The following is a 24,637-nucleotide window of genomic DNA, read 5'->3' as shown; positions in this document are numbered from 1 at the left end:
CGGGATCAGCTGTTCTCAGGGCTACAGAGCCGGGAGAACAGCTGACGCTGAGCCGTAGGTATACATCGTATATATATACTGCCCAGCAACAACTTACAGTGAGCCTGCAATGTGTATACAGTATACACATTGCTGGCTCACTTAACCCCTTGCTGAGCTGTGCGCTATGCGCAAGCCTAGCAAGGGAAGAGTTAACTTACACTGCTGGACAGTGTAGGTTAACCCTTTGTGCGGTATACACTTTATACAGCTATCTATAGATAGCTGTATACAGTGTATACAGAAGACGAAGTCCAGCTTACTTCCCTCGAGTCCCGGGCCGGGTTCGTGTAGCTCCGCCCCCTAGTGATGACGCCATTAGGGGGCGGAGATACAGAAGGGAACAAGGCTAGTTAATCTGAAGCTCTGTTCACATTGTACGTTTTGTATAATGTGAACAGACCCTTCTGGCAGTGTCTACCCAGACAGGGAGACTCCAGCTGTTGCTAAACTACAACTGCCAGCATGCCCAGACAGCCAAAGGCTGTCTGGGCATGCTGGGAGTTGTAGTTTTGCACCAATTGGTGGCTCCCTGTTTGGGTAGACATTGCATCATGGGTGCTCTCCCCAGCGGACAGCGCCAAAAATGTCATAACCAATTTTTTGTGTTTTTTTTTCTTCTCGTTTCAGATCCGTGTATGCAGAGGATTACTGCGGATTCGATGGATTACGGCGGATAATTTTTTTCCCCTTTAATAAAATGGTTAACGAGGGCTGTGGGGGAGTGTTTTTTTAAATAAAATAATTTTTCCAATGTGTTGTGTTTTTTTTTTATTTTTATTGAATTTTCAGGGTTAGTAGCGGAAGCTGTCTTATTGACGGAATCCATTACTAGGCCAGGGCTTAGTGCTAGCCCCAAAAACAGCTAGCGCTAACCCCCAATTATTACCCCGGTACCCACCGCCACAGGGGTGCCGGGAAGAGCCAGTACCAACAGGCCCGGAGCGTCAAAAATGGCGCTCCTGGACCTAGGCGGTAACAGGCTGGCGTTATTTAGGCTGGGGAGGGCCAGTAACAATGGTCCTCACCCACCCTGGTAACGTCAGGCTGTTGCTGTTTGGTTGGTATTGTGCTGAGAATGAAAATACGGGGAACCCTATGCGTTTTTTTTTTAAATTTAAATAAAAAAATAAATAAAAAAAACGCATAGGGTTCCCCGTATTTTCATTCTCAGCACAATACCAACCAAACAGCAACAGCCTGACGTTACCAGGGTGGGCGAGGACCATTGTTACTGGCCCTCCCCAGCCTAAATAACGCCAGCCTGTTACCGCCTAGGCCCAGGAGCGCCATTTTGACGCTCCGGGCCTGTTGGTACCGGCTCTTCCCGGCACCCCTGTGGCGGTGGGTACCGGGGTAATAATTGGGGGTTAGCGCTAGCTGTTTTTGGGGCTAGCACTAAGCCCTGGCCTAGTAATGGATTCCGTCAATAAGGCAGCGTCCACTACTAACCTTGAAAATTCAATTAAAAAAAAAAACACAACACATTGGAAAAATTATTTTATTTAAAAAAACACTCCCCCACAGCCCTCGTTAACCATTTTATTAAAGGAAAAAATAAATAATCCGCCGTAATCCATCGAATCCGCAGTAATCCTCTGCATACACGGATCTGAAACGAGAAGAAAAAAACACCAAAAATTGGTTATGACATTTTTGGCACTGTCCGCTGGGGAGAGCACCCATGATGCAATGTCTACCCAAACAGGGAGCCACCAATTGGTGCAAAACTATAACTCCCAGCATGCCCAGACAGCCTTTGGCTGTCTGGGCATGCTGGGAGTTGTAGTTTAGCAACAGCTGGAGTCTCCCTGTCTGGGTGGACACTGCCAGAAGGGTCTGTTCACATTATACAAAACGTACAATGTGAACAGAGCTTCAGATTAATTAGCCTTGTTCCCTTCTGTAGCTCCGCCCCCTAATGACGTCATCAATAGGGGGCGGAGCTACACGAACCCGGCCCGGGACTCGAGGGAAGTAAGCTGGACTTCGTCTTCTGTATACACTGTATACAGCTATCTATAGATAGCTGTATATAGTGTATACCGCCCAAAGGGTTAACCTACACTGTCCAGCAGTGTAAGTTAACTCTTCCCTTGCTGGGCTTGCGCATAGCGCACAGCTCAGCAAGGGGTTAAGTGAGCCAGCAATGTGTATACTGTATATACACATTGCAAGCTCACTGTAAGTTCTTGCTGGGCAGTATATATATACGATGTATACTGTATACACATTGCAGGCTCACTGTAAGTTCTTGCTGGGCAGTAGATATACGATGTATACCTACGGCTCAGCGTCAGCTGTTCTCCCGGCTCTGTAGCCCTGAGAACAGCTGATCCCGACATTCACATCAGGAGGATCACAGCGGGTGTCAGGAGGAGTGACATCCCTGGGATCTGTCCCTTACTGCAGGTACTAATACTCCCAACATGGAGCACACTCTGCTCCATGCTGGGAGCTGTAGTACCTGCATTAATAGACATATGACAGCGAGTGTAACTTCTGACACCCGCTGCGATCTGTCTATTAATACAGGTACTGCAGTTCCCAGCATGGAGCAGAGTGTACTCCATGTTGGGAGTGGTAGTACTTGTAGTAAAGCAAAGATCACTGCGAGTATTACTCCTGACAGCCGCTGCGATCCTCCTGTATAATGTATGAATGCGGCGGCCGCTCTCCTATGGACCCCTGCACGGCCGTATATATACACATATTCCTATTTCTCACAGAGAGCTGTGATTGGCTGGAACCATCTGGCCAATCACAGCTCTGCGGGAAATATGAATATGTGTATATATACGTGAGTGCAGGGGACCATAGAAGAGCAGCCGGCGCATCTATACATTATACAAGATGATCGCAAGGGACCCCTGCGATCTGTCAATTAGTACAGGTAACTACTACTCCCATCATGGAAGAGTGTGTTCCATGCTGGGAGTAGTAGTACTACCTAAAAAATGTTTTTAAAAAAAGTGAAAAACAAGCACACACTACATTTTCATTATTGTCGGCTACATTTTTAGTGCCTTACCCGCTCACATAAATTGATCCCTGTTTAAAAATGAATAAACATTTCATAATAAAAAAGATACATTTCATTAGATACAATTTTTTCCATCACCACTGTATCTTTTTTATTATGATTTTTTTATGATACCCTACGAAATTTTTATAAAAAAGGTATCTCCATAATCTTTTAGGATCGCTAAAGTCCAAAAAAAGAATAAAAAGATTTACCGGATGTACCCGAATACCGAATGTATCCGAAAAATCAAACTAGCTATATCCTTTTTATTATATTTGTTATCAGAATGAATTCTTCACGTTCGTTTACAGATAACGAATGCATTCGTTATTTACAGCATTATGGTTGGGAAATAACGAATGTATTCGTTACTTTGCTATTCGTATTATCGTGGCTATTCGGGAATGTTCAAAATATGTTTTCGTGCATTTGGTTCGGTCCGAATGCACGAAAACGGTAAAATTCGTTATTTTAGACATTCGTGCCGAACCGAATTGCACATGTCTACTCCTGATCTTCATTGGCTACTACAAATCCCACTAGTCCACCACCTCCTGCTGTATGCTGGTTACTACAATCCATTAGTCCTCCACCCACACCTGTACTCTGGCTACTATAATTCATAACATGCCGCAAACCTCTTGCTGTACGCTAGTGACTACAACTTTCACCAGTCTTCCACCTAATGCTGTACTCTGGCTACTACAATGTCCACTACAATTTTGACCATTCCACCACATCTTGCTTTACACTGTCTACTACAACCCCCACCAAATTGCCACCTCCTGCTGTATGCTGGCTACTACTCTTCCCATGATTCTGCCACCTCAAATTGTATGATGGTTACTACAACTCCCACCAGTCTACCATCTTCTGCTCTACATTGGCTGCTACAATTCTTACCTGTCCGCAACCTTCTACTGTACGCTGGTAACTGCAATTCCAACAGTTCACCATCTCCAGCTATTTGCTGGCTATAACAACCCTCCCCGATGCCACCATCTCCTGCTTTAATTTACAGCACCCACCAGTCGGACACCTTCTGCTCTCCCCTGGCTATTACAATTCCCTTCAGTCTGCCATAACCTGCTGAAGGCTGGCTCCTACACTTCCATACTTTTTGCCACCTTCTATTGTACACTGGCCACTACAACTACCACTAGTCCGCCACATCCTGATATACGCTTGAACCTACTATTCTCACTAGTCTGCCATCTCCCGCTGTACACTGGCTACATCTCCTACCAATTTGGCATCTCTTGTTGTATCCTGGATAAAACAAGTCCTACCAGTCTGTCACCTCCTGCTGTACGATGTTTTCTACACCTCCCTTCAGTCCACTATCTCCTACTGTATTCTGGATAGTACTACTTTCCCATGTCCGCCACCTCCTTCTCTCTGCTGGCTACAACAACTCCCACCAGTCCGCCATCTCCTGCTACATGATGGCTGCAACATCTCTCACCTATCACTACCTACTTCTATATTCTGACAAAGAATAAGTCAGCCAGCACTTTAGTTGATACCAAACTATTATATGGACCTGGCCTACAGGTGCACGCTACTAGGCTAGATATACAGCAACAGAAGAATGCAGCACCACACTGCCAGCACAAGAATATAGGTGAAACATGAAAATGCAGTTAAAAGATGCAGAGCTATACAGCTATGGTGTAATAGATGCAAATGTGAAACTATGAAATAGTGAGGCACTTAGCTCGCAAATTTGTCTCCGCCGGCGGTCAAATAGCTTGGACCGTCCCACCGCGATAAGGTAGCCTCCTTGGGACGGACCCTACACTGTGAATATGCCTCTGTGTGAACAGTTCAGTAAGCATGGCAGGATCTGGAACATCCAAGACACTTTATATACACACCTGATAGAGGTGGGTGGGGTGCAAGGCCAACATGGAGGTAGCCACTCCCCCGTATGTGCAATACAGACAAAGAATAAGTCAGCCAGCACTTTGGTTGATACCAAACTATTATATGGACCTGGCCTACAGGTGCACGCTACTAGGCTAGATATACAGCAACAGAAGAATGCAGCAGCACACTGCCAGCACAAGGATATAGGTGAAACATGAAAATGCAGTTAAAACATGGAGAGCTATACAGCTATGGTGTAATAGATGCAAATGTGAAACTATGAAACAGTGAGGCACTTAGCTCGCAAATTTGTCTCCGCCGGCGGTCAAATAGCTTGGACCGTCCCACCGCGATAAGGTAGCCTCCTTGGGACGGAACCTACACTGTGAATATGCCTCTGTGTGAACAGTTCAGTAAGCATGGCAGGATCTGGAACATCCAAGACACTTTATATACACACCTGATAGAGGTGGGTGGGGTGCAAGGCCAACATGGAGGTAGCCACTCCCCCGTATGTGCAATACAGACAAAGAATAAGTCAGCCAGCACTTTAGTTGATACCAAACTATTATATGGACCTGGCCTACAGGTGCACGCTACTAGGCTAGATATACAGCAACAGAAGAATGCCGCAGCACACTGCCAGCACAAGGATATAGGTGAAACATGAAAATGCAGTTAAAACATGGAGGGCTATACAGCTATGGTGTAATAGATGCAAATGTGAAACTATGAAATAGTGAGGCACTTAGCTCGCAAATTTGTCTCCGCCGGCGGTCAAATAGCTTGGACCGTCCCACCGCGATAAGGTGGCCTCATTGGGACGGACCCTACACTGTGAATATGCCTCTGTGTGAACAGTTCAGTAACCATGGCAGGATCTGGAACATCCAAGACACCTTATATACACACCTGATAGAGGTGGGTGGGGTGCAAGGCCAACATGGAGGTAGCCACTCCCCCGTATGTGCAATACAGACAAAGAATAAGTCAGCCAACACTTTAGTTGATACCAAACTATTATATGGACCTGGCCTACATGTGCACGGCGGAGACAAATTTGCGAGCTAAGTGCTTCACTATTTCATAGTTTCACATTTGCATCTATTACACCATAGCTGTATAGCTCTCCATGTTTTAACTGCATTTTCATGTTTCACCTATATCCATGTGCTGGCAGTGTGCTGCTGTATTCTCCTGTTGCTGTATTTCTATATTCTGGCTATTACAACAACCACAAGTCCGCTACCTCCTGCTCTCTCTTGCCTGCTACAATTCCCACCAGTCTTTATCTCTGCTGTATGCTGGTACTACACCACCCACCTTTCTGCCACCTCCTATTGTATGCTGGATGCTACACCGCTATTAGTCCCCCACCTCTTGCTGTATGCTGGTCACTACTATTCCACCGGTCCATCATCTTCTGCTGTACACTGGCTATTACAAACTTCCACCAGTCCATCATGTCAAGATGAACCCTGCATGCAACAACTCCCACCATTTTGCCACCACCTGCTGATCACTGTATGCTACAATTCCTTTCAGTCCGTCACCTCATGCTATACGCTGGATACTACAATTTTAACCAGTCCATCACCTTCTGTTGTACACTGGCTAGTACAACAATTCACCAACATTTGCTCTATGCTGGATACTATCTGTGCGCTACCTCCTGCTCTACACTGGATACTACAACTCTCAACGGTCTGCCATCTCCTGCTGTACGCTGGCATTCACAACACCCACCAGTCTGCCACCTCCTGTTGTACACTTGAAACTAGAACTTCCACCAGTCTGCCACCTCCAATTGCTGTACTTTAGATACTGCAATTCTTACCAATCCTCAACCTTTTGCTGTATGCTGCCTAATACTCTTCCACCTGTCTGCCACCTTCTGCTTTACGCTGGATACTATTAATCCTATCAGTCCGCGTTCTCCTGCTTTGTGCTTCTACTACTAAACCCACCAGTCCGCAACCTTCTGCTGTACTTTGGCTACTATTATTCCTACCAGTCTTCCATCTTCTGTTATATGACTAATACAACTCACACCAGTCTGCCACCTCCTGTTGTGGGCAGGATATTACTACTCCCACAAGTCTGCCACCTCCTTCTGTAAGTTGGCTATCATGACTTCCACCAATCCACCACTTTCTGCCTAATGCTGGCTCCTACAACTCCACCAGTCCAGCTCCTCCTGTTGTCGCTGGCATCAACAACTCCCCCCAGTCCTCGATCTTTGCTGTGTGCTGGCTAATACAATTCCCACTAGTCCGATATCTCCTGCTATATGTTGGATACTACAAGTCATGCCAACCCCCACCTCTTATTGTTTGCTGGCTAATACAACTTCCACCAGGTCATTACCTCTGCTGTATGCTGAATGCTACAATTTCCAACACTTTGCTACCTCCTGCTGTACGCTGACTCATACAATTACCACCAGTCCATTACTTCTGCTGTATGATGACTGCTACAATTTCCACCACTCCTCCTGTTGTACGTTGGATACTAAAAATCTCACTAGTCTGCCACCTCCTGCTGTATGCTAACCACTACTATACCACCACTCACGTCCTGTTCAAAGATAGTTTCAACAACTTTCACCAGTCCGGCACCTTCTGTTGTAGTTGGCTCCCGCAAGTCCTCCACCTTTGCTGTATGCTGTTTACTACAACTCCCAGTAGTCTACTAACTCCTATTGCAACTGGCTTTTGAAATTTATGCAAGTTCTCCACCTTTGTTGTATGCTGGAAACTAAAACCTCCCATCATTCTGCCATCTCTTGTATATGATATCTATTACAATTTACACCAGCCCGCCACCACTACAATGTGCTGGCTGCTACATTTTCCACCATTCCACAAACTCCTGCAGTATGTTTCCTTCTACTTTTCCCATCAGTCTGGCACATCAGTTGTTATCCTAATATATATGGAGTGATGTCCATACAGGTGCATTATTTCTTCATTCACAATGAGTATTTGGGTCTGATGTTGTCCAGATCGGTGTTGGTTCCAGTGGTCTGACCTTCAGTCAATGTAGTTATGCAGTTAGGGAATTGAGCCACCGGCTAAAGCCTACTACCATTTGAAACTAAATTTCCTGGATTAAACTGGGAATCAAAATTGGCTGAAAATTCTGCCAGATTACAAGGCATGTTGGATTAACAATTCCAGAGGGAATAGATTTAATTGAGGTGCAACAATGCAAAACTCTTCCCTGTCTCCCCGAGAAATCCCCGAGTAAGCATCATTGAAATTTAATGTTTCATTATACAATGCAAAAATGTATTTGGTTTCACATATGGATTGCAGATTGCAGACTGTAACACACGTTTCAGTAGACTTGAACACAGAAGATGGTCGATCTGTTGGACCTGTGTGGCAGATTACTCGGACCGTACCAGGGAGCGAACTCTAAGGTGCCACTGGTTTTCATCAGAGCCTTCCGCAAAGCGGGACGGACTTGTTGCGACAGGCGGCACCAAGGTCGGCACGGCTCGACCACAAAGGCGGCTGAGGAATTCACAGGCATAGGAGGTATAAGGCAGCTTGTAGTCAGGATAGCAGAAGGTCAGGGCAGGCGGCACAGTAGCTTAGTCAGGACGTAGCAGGAGGTCAGTAGGCAGGCGGCAGAGGAGCAAAGTCAGGTCACAGAGCAAAGGATCAGATACACGGCAAGGCAATAACAGGAATGCTTTCTCTCAGGCTCAAGGCAACAAAGATCTGGCAGGGAAGTGAGGAGGGTGGAGGAATTTATCAATGAGCCTCAGGTGAATTACACTGAGGAGCGCACTAGCCCTTTAAAACTTAAAGCTCCGGCGTGTGAGCACCCTAGGGGACGGGAACACGCATGCCGGAGTGCAGAGGCGGGGGCAGGAGAAGTACCTGGTGAGTGACGGAGTGGGGCCCGCATGCGGGTGTGTCCCGCAATGCGAGTCCCAGCCCCGCCGGCAGCAGCAGGTAACCAGACCATATGCTCACGGCCAGCATTGTTACGCCGAGCGCTCCGGGTCCCTGCTCCTCCCCGGAGCACTCGCGGCATTCAACTCCGTGCAGCATCCCGGTCAGATCCGCTGACCAGGAGCGCTGCACTACTGTCTCCGGCGGGGATGCGACCCGCGTAGCGGAACGCGCCCGCCCGAGGCTCGCATCCCAGTCTCCTCACCTGCCCCGTCCTCCATCCGCTCAGTCCCGGCACGCGCGGCCCCGCTCCCTAGGGTGCGCGCGCGCCGGCTCTCTGTGATTTAAAGGGCCAGTGCGCCATTGATTGGCGTCTGGCCCAATCAGTACCTGCACCTGTCTCCAGGCTTATTTAAACCCACTTCCCCTTCCTGTCCTTTGCCGGATCTTGTTGCCTTGTGCCAGTGAAAGCGTTTTGTGTATGTTCCTAGCCTGTGTTCCAGACCTTCTGCTGTTGCCCCTGACTACGACCCTTGCTGCCTGCCCTGACCTTCTGCTACGTCCGACCTTGCTCTTGCCTTGTCCTTCTGTACCACGCCAGTCTCAGCAGTCAGTGAGGTTGAGCCGCTATTTGTGGACATGACCTGGTTTCTACCGCCGCAGCAAGAACATCCCTATTTGCAGTAGCAACTTAGAACCGGTCCACCGGTACGGTCCACGCCAATCCCTCACTGACACAGAGGATCCACCAACAGCCTGCCGAACCCTGACAAGCATGTGCGGCCGGAGCGCATAACGTAACACAGACAAAACATTCCATGTAGTAAAAAAATTTTGGAGACACTGATAAAACCGTAATCACCTATCCTGAGGTTACTATTAAATTACATAGGGGCTAGAATAGCACTATACCACTTCAACCACCATGTTGTCCCAGGTTTTTCCACATTAAACAGGTTGTCTGCTCTGACTGATCACTTCTCTCTGTTGATGCTGTCTTTTCACCATTCTAGAATTGCTGATGGACAGGCTGAAATCAGAGGTTGGTTGTTTTTTTGGATGTTTTTTGGTTATTATTCTGTCTTTCACTGTTCAAATGAACTGACTATTTAAATTATAGACTGGTCATTTCCTTGTCAGAAGGCAAAGTACAAATTCATAAATTGATCAAATGCTTTTTACTTCAGTCAATATATTAAACTTATAAAGAGACGTACTGTGTGCATGTTTGCAAGACCCTTATTTAGTAATGAACATTTTTCCTATTTTCATTTTTGGTTCTCCTAATTCATATATTTCTTCTAAATTGTCTACGTGTTATGTGGTGTATCTCTGCTGACAAAGTTTGTACCTTTTTTTGTGGTCTGATTGGAATTGGTAGGGTTGGGACATAAAAAAAGCCTAATCTGGTTTGTAGTGCAATTAGATGGGTGACTTAGGGTATCCTTATTGTTGGTTGTGGATGGATAGGGTAAGGATGATAGTTGGTGATAATTGTGTTTCTTGGGATAGGGACCTGAGTGTGGACTAATTTCCTGTATCCAAAAAATGATTGTCTGCTAAGGGAGTAAACCTATTTTGAGTAGATATTGGTATCATGGCAATTGATATGTTATGTCCACTGTGGCTGTTTTTCCTGGAAGTCAGTCAATTTAATGTATTTAATTTCCTTTGTGCAATTTCATTTCCAAATGTATCAAATTTTCTTAAAATCGTTAAAATTCCTTATTAATCTGATATTGTGTAATTTGTAATTTAATCTCAGCCATAGCCATATCTAGCTGGATTAGTAATTATTTTCTCCTATCAGTGACCATCTGGATGACGGCCTTGGATTGGGTCTTGGTGAAGACGTTCCGTTTCTCATTGAATGCAGGTTAGTAGATGTCTGGCTGGTGTTTTATACATTTTCAGCCTCTTTGAAGTAATGCCCAGTGTCACATGGTGTTGCAGAGATTTGATCTTCTCTTTCTGACATAACTGCTTGTTCTAAATGTTTCCTGACTCACTGAACCAGTTATAAAGGGAAATTTCAGCTGTAACCCTATCCCTTTATGTAGTGGTGTCTGAGATATCTGAACAATTGTATTCAGCAATTTTACAAATCTTCTATTCAAGGTTGAAATAAATATCCCTGATGCTTTTAGGATCACTTCTCACTGGTGTGGGTATATGGGGAAATAGGAACTAAAGAGACGGGAGCAGGTCACTATATACAGAAGGATATTTATGTATAGTATTTGCATCTGGTCTCTGGTATAAAAAAAAAAAACTCCTATTCCCTTGGAGGGAGAATAGAAATAAAGATACAAGAAATAACATCAGATCTCTAAATTAGTAACAGTAAAACAATTGTCAGTATTTAATATAAATATAATCTATATATATATATATATATATATATATATATATTTATATATATATATATATATATATATATATATATATATATATATATTAAAAACTCAACATGTGTATATCTGTATGTTTTAGCATCACTTTCAAACGGCTAAAGATATTTCCTTGAAGCTTGTAACACGTTACTTATATGTCAACTAAAAATATAGGATAGGTTATTTAACCCTAACCTACCTTCATTTGTTAGGGACAGGGTTTTTGTTTAAAGTCCAATGCAAGTCTATGGGAAATGTATGTTCCAGCATAACTTCCGTACGGCTGGAGATATTTCGATAATGCTTGATATACATGCTATTTATATGTCCACTAAAAATATAGGATAGTTAAAGGGGTATTCATGGCCAAAACATTTTTTAATATATCAACTGGCTCCGGAAAATTAAACAGATTTGTAAATTACTTCTATTAAAAAAGCTTAATCCTTCCAATAGTTATTAGCTTCTGAAGTTGAGTTGTTGTTTTCTTTCTAACTGTTCTCTGATGACTCACATCTCGGGAGCTGTGCAGTTCCTATGGGGATATTCTCCCATCATGCACAGCTCTCGGGACGTGACATCATCATTGAGCAGTTAGACAGAAAACTTCAGAAGCTAATAACCATTGGAAGGATTAAGATTTTTTTTAATAGAGGTAATTTACAAATTTTACTTGTTTAACTTTCGGGAGACAGTTGATATATATAAAAAAAGGTTTTGCCTGGAATACCCCTTAAAATTAGCTCTTAACTTCCCCCTTACTTGAAGCAAGTCTATGGGACTTCCAGTATCTTACACCATAAGCTCCTCTTTGTATCTCCTGGTGAGTGCGTTAGTCTGGCTAGCTAGTCACATCCTCCTCACATGCCACACTCCATCTAACAAAGCAACACCCACCCATTAAGCCACACTAGAGATGAGCGAACTTTTGAAAAATTAGATTCGGACGATTTGCCGAATTTTTCGAAATAATTTGGTTTGATCCGAATTTATTTGCGGCAAATCTATATTAAAAACAGCTATTTCTGGCCTACAGAGAGCCTCAATAGGGATGTAGAACACTTTGCTGTGCTCTAACATGCATATGGAATGTGCTGGGGTAGTGAAATACTACTGTTATTCAGTATGACATGTAGATTACAGGCATCACTTTTAGAATTACTGCTGCAGAGCGGCACAATGACAGAGCCTGGAGGTGGCATCAGTATGAGGAGACCATAAAGTGGCTGAATGACACAGCGTGGAGGTGTTGGCAGCATGAGGAGACCATATAGTGGCTGAATGACACAGCTTGGAGGTGTTGGCAGCATGAGGAGACCAAATAGTGGCTGAATGACACAGCTTAGATGAGGCTGAAGCATGAGGAGACCATATAGTATCTAAATGACACAGCGTGGAGGTGTTGGCAGCATGAGGAGACTATATAGTGGCTGAATGACTTAGCTTGGATGTGGCTGAAGCATGAGGCGACCAGCTAGTGCTACCATAAAATTTTTTTTAGGCCCAGGCCCAGCAGCATCAGTAAACCATATATTGGCTGAATAACATAGCCTGGAGGTGGCGGAAGCATGAGGAGACCATATAGTGGCTGAATGGCACAGCCTGGAGTTGGCAGAAGCATGAGGAGACCATTGAAATTTAAGATTTGTAAATAGAAATGTAAGATTTTTAAATAGAAATGTAAGATATTGAAATTGAGGATTTTGAAATTGAAATTTTATCTCCCAAGTTTTAGTGTTCCGGGCTCTGGCGATTGGGTACAAAGGATCAAATCTAACAAGGAGTCACATGTCACATGGTAGCACAATGACAGAGCCTGCAGGTGGCATCAGTATGAGGAGACCATGTAGTTGCTGAATGACACAGCCTGGAGCTGGCAGCAGCATAGTTGACACTACGGCTTTACAATCCCTAAGAATAAAAGATGAATTTTGAAATTTAAATTGAAGATTTATGGTAGCTAATTTTTTTTAGGCCCAGGCCAAGTAACGTCAGTAAATCATATATTGGCTGAATGACACAGCCTGGATGTGGCTGAAGCATGAAGAGACCATATATAGTGGCTGAATGTCACAGCGTGGAGGTGTTGGCCGAATGAGGAGACCGCATAGTTGATGAATGACACAGCCTGGAGCTGGCAGCAGCATGATTAGAAACTAGGGCTTTGAATGACACAGCCTGGAGGTGGCTGAAGCATGAGGAGAACATATAGTGGCTGAATGACACAGCCTGGAGTTGGCTGAAGCATGATGAGAACATATAGTTGCTGAATGACACAGCTTGGAGGTGCTGGCAGCATGAGGAGACAATATAGTTCCTGAATGATATAGCCTTGAGCTGGCAGCAGCATGAGTAGACACTAGTGCTTCACAAACCCTAAGATTAAAAGATGAATTTTGAAATTAAAATTGAAGATGCATGGTTGCTAGTGCTACCATAAAATTTTTAGGCCCAGGCCAAGGGCCAGCAGCATCAGTAAACCATATATTGGCTAAATGACACAGCCTGGAGGTGGCTGAAGCATGAGGAGAACATATAGTGGCTGAATGACACAGCCTGGAATTGGCTGAAGCATGATGAGACCATATAGTGGCTGAATGACATAGCATGGAGGTGTTGGCAGAATGAAGATACCATATAGTGGCTGAATGGCACCGCCTGGAGGTGGCTGAAGCATGAGGAGACCATATAGTGGCTGAATGGCACAGCCTGGAGTTGACTGAAGCATGAGGAAATCATATAGTGGCTGAATGGCACAGCCTGGAGGTGGCTGAAGCATGAGAAGACCATATAGTGGCTGAATGGCACAGCCAGGAGTTGGCTGAAGCATGATGAGACCATGCAGAGGGTAAATGGCACAGCCTGGAGGTGGCTGAAGCATGAGGAGACCATATAAAGGCTGAATGGCACAGTCTGAATTTGTCTGAAGCATGAAGAGACCATATAGTGGCTGAATGGAACAGTCTGGAGGTGGTTGAAGCATGAGGAGACCATAGAGTGGCTGAATGGCACTGCCTGAAGTTGGCTGAAGCATGAAGATACCATATAGTGGCTGAATGGTACAGCCTGGGGTGGCTGAAGCATGAGGAGACCATATAGTTGCTGAATGGCACAGCCTGGAGTTGACTGAAACATGAGGAGACCATATAGTGGCTGAATGGCACAGCCTGGAATTGGCTGAAGTATGAGGAGACCATATAGTGGCTGAATGGCACAGCCTGGAATTGCTGAAGTATGAGGAGACCATAAAGTGGCTGAATGGCACAGCCTGGAGGTGGCTGAAGCATGAGGAGACCATAAAGTGGCTGAATGGAACAGCCTGGAGTTTATGGCAGCATGAGGAGACCATATAGTGGCTGAATGGCACAGCCTGGAGTAGGCTGAATCATGAGGAAACCATATAGTGGCTGAATGGCACAGCCTGAAGTTGGCTGAAGCATGAGAAGAGACCATAAAGTGGCTGAATGAGATAGTCTGGAGGCTGCAGCAGCATCAGGAGTCGGGAAAGTGACCTGGTGACAGAGTGGTGGTTGGAAATCCTGGCTGATCCATGCCTGATTCATCTTCACAAAGGTCAGTCTCTCCACATTTTTCGTGGACAGACGAGTTCTCCTTGGGGTTATATGGCCCCCGCTGCACTAAACACCTGCTCTGATGGCAAACTACTTTCTGGGCAGGACAGCTTTTCCAGGGCACACTTTGCTAGTTGTGGTCACAAATCAAGTTTGGCTACCCAGAAGTCCAGCAGATCTTCAAGGTGTGTTGGCATGGGTATGTCAAGGTATGCCACCACCTGCTGGTTCAGGTCCTGCTCCAGTTCTACCTGCTGTTGATGAGTTGCTTCACTATGCGGCAGGTGTCACACATGAGCTGCCACAGGTTGACATTAAAGTTACACAGGGGAGTCCCCCTATCAGCTTGGATCATCAAGAAATTGGTGATGGCCTTTCTCTGTTCGTACAGTCGGTCCAACATATGGAGGGTGGAATTCCAATGTGTGGCAACGTCACAAATCAGAGAGGGGATACCGTTTTGATGCTGCAGCTCAAGGAGGGTGTGCTTTGCGGTTTACGAGTGGCTGAAGTGCATGCAAAGTTTCCTTAACATGGGTAGGATGTCTTGCAAATGGGGGGAACACGTCAGGAACTGCTTCACAACCAGATTGAACACGTATGCCATGCAGGGCACATGGCTCAGCCTTCCCTGTCGCAGCACATGCAAGATGTTCTTCCCATTGTCAGTCACCATAGTTTTCGTGGAGTAAGCCATGCTCTGATTTCTTTACGAATGACTTTTAGCAGCCAAGGCAAACCATGTGAAGAACGTTGTGACACTGTCGTGCCCTGCACACATGGTATGATGAACGGGCACTGAGACTTGTCTGTGCAGTGGAGGCTGAGGATACAGTTGAGGATGAGGAGGCGAAGTCGCACACTGTCACAGGACCAGCAGCCTGAAAGCATAAAGGAGGAAGCGGCGTGACCTGTCCAAGTTGGTGTTGTGGCTGTGTAGGAACCACATTCACCCAGTAAGCCGAAAAGGACATGTATTGTCCCTGACTATAGTTACAGCTCCACACGTCAGCGCTGCCGTGCACTTTGGTACACACCGACAGGCTCAAGGACTTGCCCACCTTCTCTTCCACAAAATTGTGCATGGCTGGTACTGCCTTCTTCACAAAGAAATGACGGCTTGGCACTCTCCACCTCTGCTCAGGAAAAACCATCAGTTCTCTGGAGGTGCAGAGTCCACCACTTGAAAAGGGAGGGACTGCATCACCAGCAACGTGGACAGGAGCACATTCAGTTTACGTGCCATTGGATGAGTGGGCGCATACTGTTGTCTCTTGGACATGGCTTCGCGGATGGATTGTTGGCGGAATGGCTGACTAAAAGTAGGAGGAGCAGGAGAATCTGGAGCGACAAAAGGAGGGTATGACGCACAGCTCCCTTCGGCTGAGGTGGTGGAGCTTTGGTTGGCTGAAAGAGCATGTGGCGTGCCACTGGGTGATGCAGAAGACTGGATCACTACATCAGAGCCACAGTTCTCCCAGGCCACTTTATGGTGGCGAAGCATATGTTGACGCAGGGCGGTGGTACCAACATTGGGACCCTGGCCACGCTTCACCTTCTGTCGACATATCTTGCATGTGGCTATGTGAACCTCCTCCGAATGCTTGATGAAAAACTTCCACATCGCCGAGTAGCTGATTTTCCCACCAACAGTCCACACTGATTGACTGCTACTGCCGCCGTCTCCAGGAACCCCTGTTCCACTACCTCCAGGGAAGATAAGCTGCCGTGAAGTAGGTGGTCTCCCCCGGGCACGTTTGGCTCAAGAATTTCCACTTCTGCCACCATGCTTACTGCCAACCATGCTACCACCTTGCTGGTTAGATGCTGCAACTCTCTTCTCCTGATCATGATGAAGCCCCTTTGCACCCTGCTACCAATTGCGATCGGCTTCATCATCATCAACAAGTGTCTGCTTGTCACTGATATCCTCCTCAGGTTCCTCAACAGTGTCTGCTTCAGGACCCTGAACCCTGGCAACACCACCTCCCATGTCACTCTCCTCATCACTACTTTCCCGCCTAGTGGAGGAAGCGGCAGATGTTTCCTCCACTTGTCGGCTGGGCAGTAGCTGCTGACTGTCCTCTATTAGATCTTCCTCAGTGAATAGTGGAGCTGAACCCACAGGACAAGATACTTCTGTAGGGAAGGGAATAGCATGGGACAGAGGCAATGGGAGGACAGGGACTGCTCCCAGGTCATGTCAAGTGAGGGTTGTGTCTGAGGAACCCACCGACTGTTGACTGGGGGTATCAGATGTCACTTGTGATGAAGTGGAGGACCGTGTTAACTAATCGATGAAGGCAGATGGGTTGCAGGTCGAGACACGACCGCTAGCTTATACCGGGAGCTCAGGCTTCTTGCTGCGACTCCTGCTGTCACTCGCCCCTAGTCTGCTGCGAACTCTGCATGATGAATTTAGGCCTCTGCCACTCCTCTGTGCACATCCTGGCACTTCTCTGAATGACATGCTTAGTGCGTATATGAGGGGATTACAATACGCTTCACTACGCTTAAAACAGCATTTGTCCAGAACAGCAGCGGGTGTGTACTTTTGACTGTCCTATTACACTATCTAGGCCCTTGATAGATTAACAGATACAAAATAGTGTACTACTTAGATACGCATGTGGTATGCACTTTTGAGGGCAGAAAAATGCGGTACAGTACTCTTACCAAAACATATTTTAGTAAAACACCAGCCAGTGAATACTTTTGCCTGGACTTTCACAGCATCTAGGCCCTTGGCATATTAACAGGTACAAAATAGTACACTACTTAGATGTAGGTATGTGGTATGCACTTATGAGCGCAGAAAAAGGCGCTACAGTACACTAAAAAAAGTATCTGAGTACAACACCAGCCGATGAGTTTCACAGCATCTAGGCCCTTGACAGATTAACAGGTACAAAATAGTTCACTACTTAGATGTACGTATGTGTTATGCATTTATGAGGGCAGAAAAATTTGCTACAGTACGCTTAAAAACTCTGTATTTTTGTAAAACACCAGCGGGTGATTACTTTTGCCATGACTTTCAAAGTATCTAGGCGCTTGACAGATTGACAGGAACAAAATAGCACACTACTTAGATGTACATATGTGGTATGTACTTATGAAGGTAGAAACATGCGGTACAGTATGCTTACAAAAGTATCTAAGTACAACATCAGCCGGTGATTACTTTTGCCCGAACCTTCACAGTATGTAGGCCCACGACAGATTAACAGGTACAAAATAGTACACTACTTAGGTGTACACATGTGGTATGCACTTATGAGGGCAGAAAAATGCGGTACAGTACGCTTACAAAAACTTATTTTCATAAAACACCAGCCAGGGATTACTTTTGCTTGTACTTTCACAGTAACTGCCCCAGTCTCCGGTGTCCCTGAGCGTCCCGGTCACACACGCTGATCGGGAGCGCACGGTCTCCTCCGTCGGGGATGCGGTTAGCGTGGCGGTCGGTCCCCGCACACGCGCCGCACCCCATATCTCCTTACCCCCGGCTCCGTCCTCCTGCGCTGCCTCTGTCCCCCGGCGCGTGTGGCCCCGCTCCTTAGGGCGCGTGCGCGCCGGCTTCATGAAATTTAAAGGGCCAGTGCACCATTGACACAGCCCCTTCCTGCCCTCGCCGGATCTTTAGTGCCTTGTGCCTCGTGAAAGCGTTCCCATAGTTCCGCGTTTGCCCATTGCCGACCCGTTGCCCTTGACAACCGCCTTGTGAACCTTTGCTGCCTGCCCTGACCTGTTGCCTGACTATCGCCTGTGAACCTGTGCTGCCTGCCCTGACCTTTGCTACGTCTGACTATGCTTTGCCTGCTCCTCCTGTACCGTGTCCATCTCAGCAACCAGAGGGGTTGAGCCGCTATTGGGTGGAACGACCTGGGGGCTACCTGCCGCAGCAAGACCATCCCGCTTTGCGGCGGGCCCTGGTGAAGACCAGAGCCTCTTAGACTCCGTTCCCCTGGTACGGTCCACTTAATCGTCCCTCTGGTCCAGTGGATCCACCACCTGCCTCCTGACCGGTACGTAACAGTAAGATCCGGCCATGGATTCCGCTGAGACACCACTCCCTAGCCTTGCGGATCTTACCACCGTAGTGGCTCAACAGACCCAGCAGATTGCCCAGCAAGGTCAACAGCTGGCCCAGTTGGCCGCCATGATGCAGCAACTCCAGCCTGCCCAGCAACAGCAGTCACCTCCGCCAGCACCAGCTGCTTCATCACGGCCTGCAGTCGTCCCCGGTGTCAGAATCCATATGACGGTGATCCTAAGCAGTGCCGAGGGTTCTTGTCACAATTCTCACTCCATCTTGAGTTACTGTCCGACCTGTTCCCGTCTGAGCGAGCCAAGGTGGCCTTCATTCTCAGCTTGCTCTCCGGGAAGACCCTGGCCCGGGCTACTCCTTTATGGGACCGCTTTGATCCAGCCACTACCTCCATCCAAAAATTTTGTCATGAGTTTCGGAGTAGGAACCTGCCCAGGTTTCCTCTGCAGAGTCTGCTTTGCTGAACCTGACCCAAGAAGGCTCTACCGTGGGTGAATACACCATCCAATTCCGCACCCTCGCCTCTGAGTTGAATTGGAACAATGATGCCCTTTGTGCCACCTTCAAGAAGGGACTAAACAGTGAAATTAAAGACACCCTAGCTTCACGGGAGATACCAGCGACCCTCAGTGGCCACTAGGATTGACAAACGTTTCGTGGAGAAACAAGAGGAACCCCTTCAGGAGAAGGAGAGAGCTCGTCCAATACGCTATCCTCGTTTGGCTCCTGTTTTTCAGCGTCCACCGCAACCCATCTCTGGGCCTCTTGCCGTGGAAGCCATGCAGGTGGACCGGTCTCGCCTGACCCCGCAGGAACGGAGCTGTCGCAGAACGAGAATTTGTGTCTGTACTGCGCCAGTACCGAGCACTTCCTCAGAGACTGTCCTCTTCGTCCTCCGCGTTCAGGAAACGCTCGCACCTAGTAAACGTGGGAGAGGTATTGCTAGTTGTGGATTACTCCTCTCCACGTCTTGTCGTATCAGTGCAGATTTCCGTTTCCCCCAAGTCTATCTTCACTGCCACTGCCTTCTTGGATTCTTTATCTGCCGGCAATTTCATCCATGCCTTCTTGATTGACAAGCATCGAATCCCTGTGGTCGGTTTGCCCAAGCCATTCTTCATTTCTACTGACAACGGAGAGACTTTCTGCCACAGTGCAGTTCCGCACTTCGCCTTTACAAATGGACATCGGCTTTTCGCATACAGAGACTTTGGAGTTCCTGGTCCTTCCATACTGCTCCTCGGAACTCCTCCTGGGATTGCCATGGCTTCAGCGTCACTGTCCCATCCTGGATTGGTCCTCTGGAGAGATCATGAGGTGGAGCTCCACTTGCTCCGGCCGTTGCCTCAAGTCTGTTTTTGTCAAGCAAGTTCCCGCTGTCCCTCTGCCACCATGTCTTCCGGAGCCTTACCACTGCAAAAAGCAAGCTGAAGTTCTTCCTCCTCATAGACCCTACGATTGTCCTATTGACTTGGTACCCGGAACCACACCACCCCTGGGTAGAATCTACCCACTCTCACCACCAGAGACTCTCGCCATGTCGGAATACATTCGTGACAATCTTCAGAGAGGTTTCATAAGGAAATCTTCCTCTCCTGCTGGGGCCGGCTTTTTCTTTGTTACCAAAAAGGACGGATCCCTCCGTCCCTGCATCGACTACAGAGGGCTAAACAAGATTACTGTCAAGAATCGTTACCATCTCCCCTTGATCTCTGAGCTTTTCGACCATCTCCATGGGGCTAGGATCTTCACCAAGTTGGATCTGCGAGGAGCTTACAACCCGATCCGAGTTCGAGAGGGTGACAAGTGGAAGACTGCTTTCAACACACGGGATGGCCATTTCGAATACCTAGTGATGCCATTCGGTCTTTGCAACGCGCCTGCTGTGTTCCAAGAATTTGTCAATGACATTTTTAGAGACTTGCTCTACACCTGCATGGTTGTATACCTTGACGACATCCTCATCTTCTCCTCCAACCTGGATCAACATCAAGTCAATTTTCGTCTAGTTCTTTCACGCCTTAGAAAGAATCGCCTCTATGCTAAGATCGAGAAGTGTCTGTTCGAGCGGTCCAGTCTGCCCTTCCTAGGGTACATCATTTCAGCCCAGGGTTTACAGATGGACCCGGCCAAGCTCTCTGCGGTACTTAACTGGCCACGTCCCTCAGGTCTCCGTGCTATTCAAAGATTTTTGGGTTTCGCCAATTATTATAGGCAATTCATTCCCCATTACTCCACTCTGGTGTCTGCCATAGTAGCTTTGACCAAGAAAGGGGCTAATTCCAAATCATGGCCTTCTAAAGCTGAAGAAGTCTTCCAGTCTTTGAAAGCCTCTTTTGCCACCGCACCCGTACTCTCCAGACCTGACCCTACAAAGCCATTCTCCCTGGAAGTGGATGCCTCCTCCGTGGGAGCCGGAGCCGTACTCACCCAAAAGTCACCCAGGGGCAAGACTCTCACTTGTGGCTTCTACTCCAAGACCTTCACTCTCGCCGAGAGAAACTATTCTATTGGTGACAGAGAACTGTTGGCTATAAAATTGGCGCTTGAGGAGGGGAGGGATCTTCTCGAGGGCTCCATCCACCCTGTGAGCATTTTCATGGACCACAAGAACCTGGCCTACCTCAAATCCGCACAAAGGCTGAATTCACGTCAGGCTCGCTGGTCGTTGTTCTTTGCTCGCTTGAATTTTTTGATTCATTTTCGTCCAGCGAGCAAGAACATCAGGGCGGATGTCGTGATTACTTTTGTCTGGACTTTCACAGTATGTAGGCCAATGACAGATTAACAGGTAAAAAAATCATACGATACTTAGACTTGTAGGTATGTGGTATGCACTTATGATGGCAGAAAAATGTGGTACAGTACACTTAAAAAAATATATTTTACTAAAACACCTTGCCGGTAATTACTTTTGCCTGGGCTTTCACAAAATGTAGGCCCTTGAAAGATTAACATGTACAAAATAGTACACCACTTAGATTTACATATGTGTTATGCACTTATGAGGGCCGAAAAATTTGCTACAGTACGCTTAAAAACTCTGTATTTATTGTAAATCACCAGCCGGTGATTACTTTTGCATGGACTTTAACAGTATCCAGGCTCTTGAGAGATTAACAGGTACAAAACAGTACACTATTTAGATGTACGTATGTGGTATACACTTATGAGGGCAGTAAAATGAGCTACAGCATGCTGAAAAATGCATATTTTAGTAAAACACCGGTGATTACTTTTTCCTGGACTTTCACAGTATGTAGGCCCACGACAGATTAAAAGGTAAAAAATTTGTACACTACTTAGAGATGTAGGTATGTGGTATGCACTTATGAGAGCAGAAAAATGCGGTACAGTACGCTTAAAAAACATGTATTTTAGTAAAACACCAGCCGGTGATTACTTTTGCCTGGACTATCACAGTACCTAGGCCCTTGACCAATTAACAGATGAAAAATAGTACACTACTTAGATGTTCGTATGTGGTATGCAATTATGAGGGCAGAAAAATGTGCTACAGTACACTTAAAAACATATCTGTTAAGCCGAGCGCTCCGGGTCCCTGCTCCTCCCCGGAGCACTCGCGGCGTTCCTCTCTCTGCAGCACCCCGGTGAGACCCGCTGACCGGGAGCGCTGCACTGACACTGCCGGTGGGGATGCGATTTGCATAGCGGGATGCGCCCGCTTGCGAATCGCATCCCAAGTCACTCACCTGTCCCGGTCCCCGGCTGTCTCATCCTGGCTCGCGCGGCTCCACTCCTTAGGGCGCGCGCGCCAGCTCTCTAAGATTTAAAGGGCCAGTGCACCAATGATTGGTGCCTGGCACAATCAGTCTAATTAGCCTCCACCTGCTCCCTGTCTATTTAACCTCACTTCCCCTTCACTTCCTTGCCGGATCTTGTGCCAGAGAAAGCGTTACAGTGTTTGCCTTACCAGTGTACCTGACCTCTTGCTATTGCTATTTACTACGAACCTTGCCGCCTGCCCCGACCTTATGCTACGTCTGACCTTGCCTCTGCCTAGTCCTTCTGTCCCACGCCTTCTCAGCAGTCAGCGAGGTTGTTGAGCCGTTGCCGGTGGATACGACCTGGTTGCTACCGCCGCAGCAAGACCATCCCGCTTTGCGGCGGGCTCTAGTGAATACCAGTACCTAGTACCGGTCCACCGACACGGTCCACGCCAATCCCTCGCTGACACAGAGGATCCACACCCAGCCAGCCGAATCATAACAGTAGATCCGGCCATGGATCCCGCTGAGGTCCCACTGCCAGTTGTCGCTGACCTTACCACGGTGGTCGCCCAGCAGTCCCAACAGATAGAGCAACTTGGACAACAGTTAGCCCAACAAGGACAGCAGCTGTCGCAGTTGACCGCCATGCTACAGCAACTTCTGCCACAGCTACAGCAGCAACCATCTCCTCCGCCAGCTCCTGCATCTCCTCCGCAGCGAGTGCCCGCTCCTGGCCTCCGCCTGTCCCTGCCGGACAAATTTGATGGGGACTCTAGACTTTGTCGAGGTTTCCTGTCACAATGCTCCCTACATTTGGAGATGTTGTCGCACCAATTTCCTACAGAACGGTCGAAGGTGTCTTTCGTGGTCAGTCTCCTCTCTGGGAAGGCCATGGCCTGTCATGGGCCATACCGCTCTGGGACCACAATGATCCTGTCACTGCCTCCGTACAGTCCTTTTTCGCTGAGATTTGAAGTGTCTTCGAGGAACCAGCCCAAGCTTCTTCTGCCGAGACTGTCCTGCTGAACCTGGTCCAGGGTAATTCTTCAGTAGGCGAGTACGCCATCCAATTTCGTACTCTCGCCTCCGAATTGTCTTGGAATAACGAGGCCCTCTGCGCGACCTTTAAAAAAGGCCTAGCCAGTAACATCAAAGATGTGCTGGCCGCACGAGAAATTCCTGCCAACCTGCATGAACTTATCCATTTGGCCACCCACATTGACATGCGTTTTTCTGAAAGACGCCAGGAGCTCCGCCAGGAAAAAGACCTTGATCTCTGGGCACCTTTCTCACAGTATCCTTTGCAATCTAACCCTGTGCCTCCCGCCGAGGAGGCTATGCAAGTGGATCGGTCTCGCCTGACCCATGAAGAGAGGACTCGCCGCAGAGATAAAAATTTATGTCTGTACTGCGCTAGTACCGAACATTTCTTGGTGTATTGTCCTATTCGTCCTCCACGTCTGGGAAACGCACGCACGCACCCAGCTCACGTGGGAGTGGCGTCTCTTGGTGTGAAGTCTGCTTCTCCACGTCTCACTGTGCCTGTACGGATTTCTCCTTCTGCCAACTCCTCCTTCTCAGCTATGGCCTTCTTGGATTCTGGTTCTGCGGGAAATTTCATTTTGGCCTCTTTTGTTAATAAGTTCAACATCCCTGTGACCCGTCTCGCCAAGCCGCTCTACATTTCCTCGGTCAACGGAGTGAAATTGGACTGCACTGTGCATTACCGCACAGAACCCCTGCTCATGAGCATTGGACTGCATCACAAAAAAATTGAACTTTTTGTCTTGCCCAACTGCACCTCTGAAGTCCTCCTCGGTCTGCCATGGCTCCAACGCCACTCTCCTACCCTTGACTGGACCACCGGGGAGATCAAGAGCTGGGGTGCTTCTTGCCACAAGAAATGCCTCATGTCTGCTCTCAGTCCTGCCAGTCTAACCCCTATGTCTCCTCCTATACCTGGTCTCCCCAAGGCCTATCAGGACTATGCCGTGTCTCCTCATAGCCCCCGTCCTGGTATCACTCTGCCCCGTGCCAAGCTTCACCCTCTGC

This window comes from Hyla sarda, chromosome 3 (assembly GCF_029499605.1).
Source record: "Hyla sarda isolate aHylSar1 chromosome 3, aHylSar1.hap1, whole genome shotgun sequence".
Taxonomy (NCBI): domain Eukaryota; kingdom Metazoa; phylum Chordata; class Amphibia; order Anura; family Hylidae; genus Hyla; species Hyla sarda.
Note: the sequence above shows the minus strand (reverse complement) of the source record.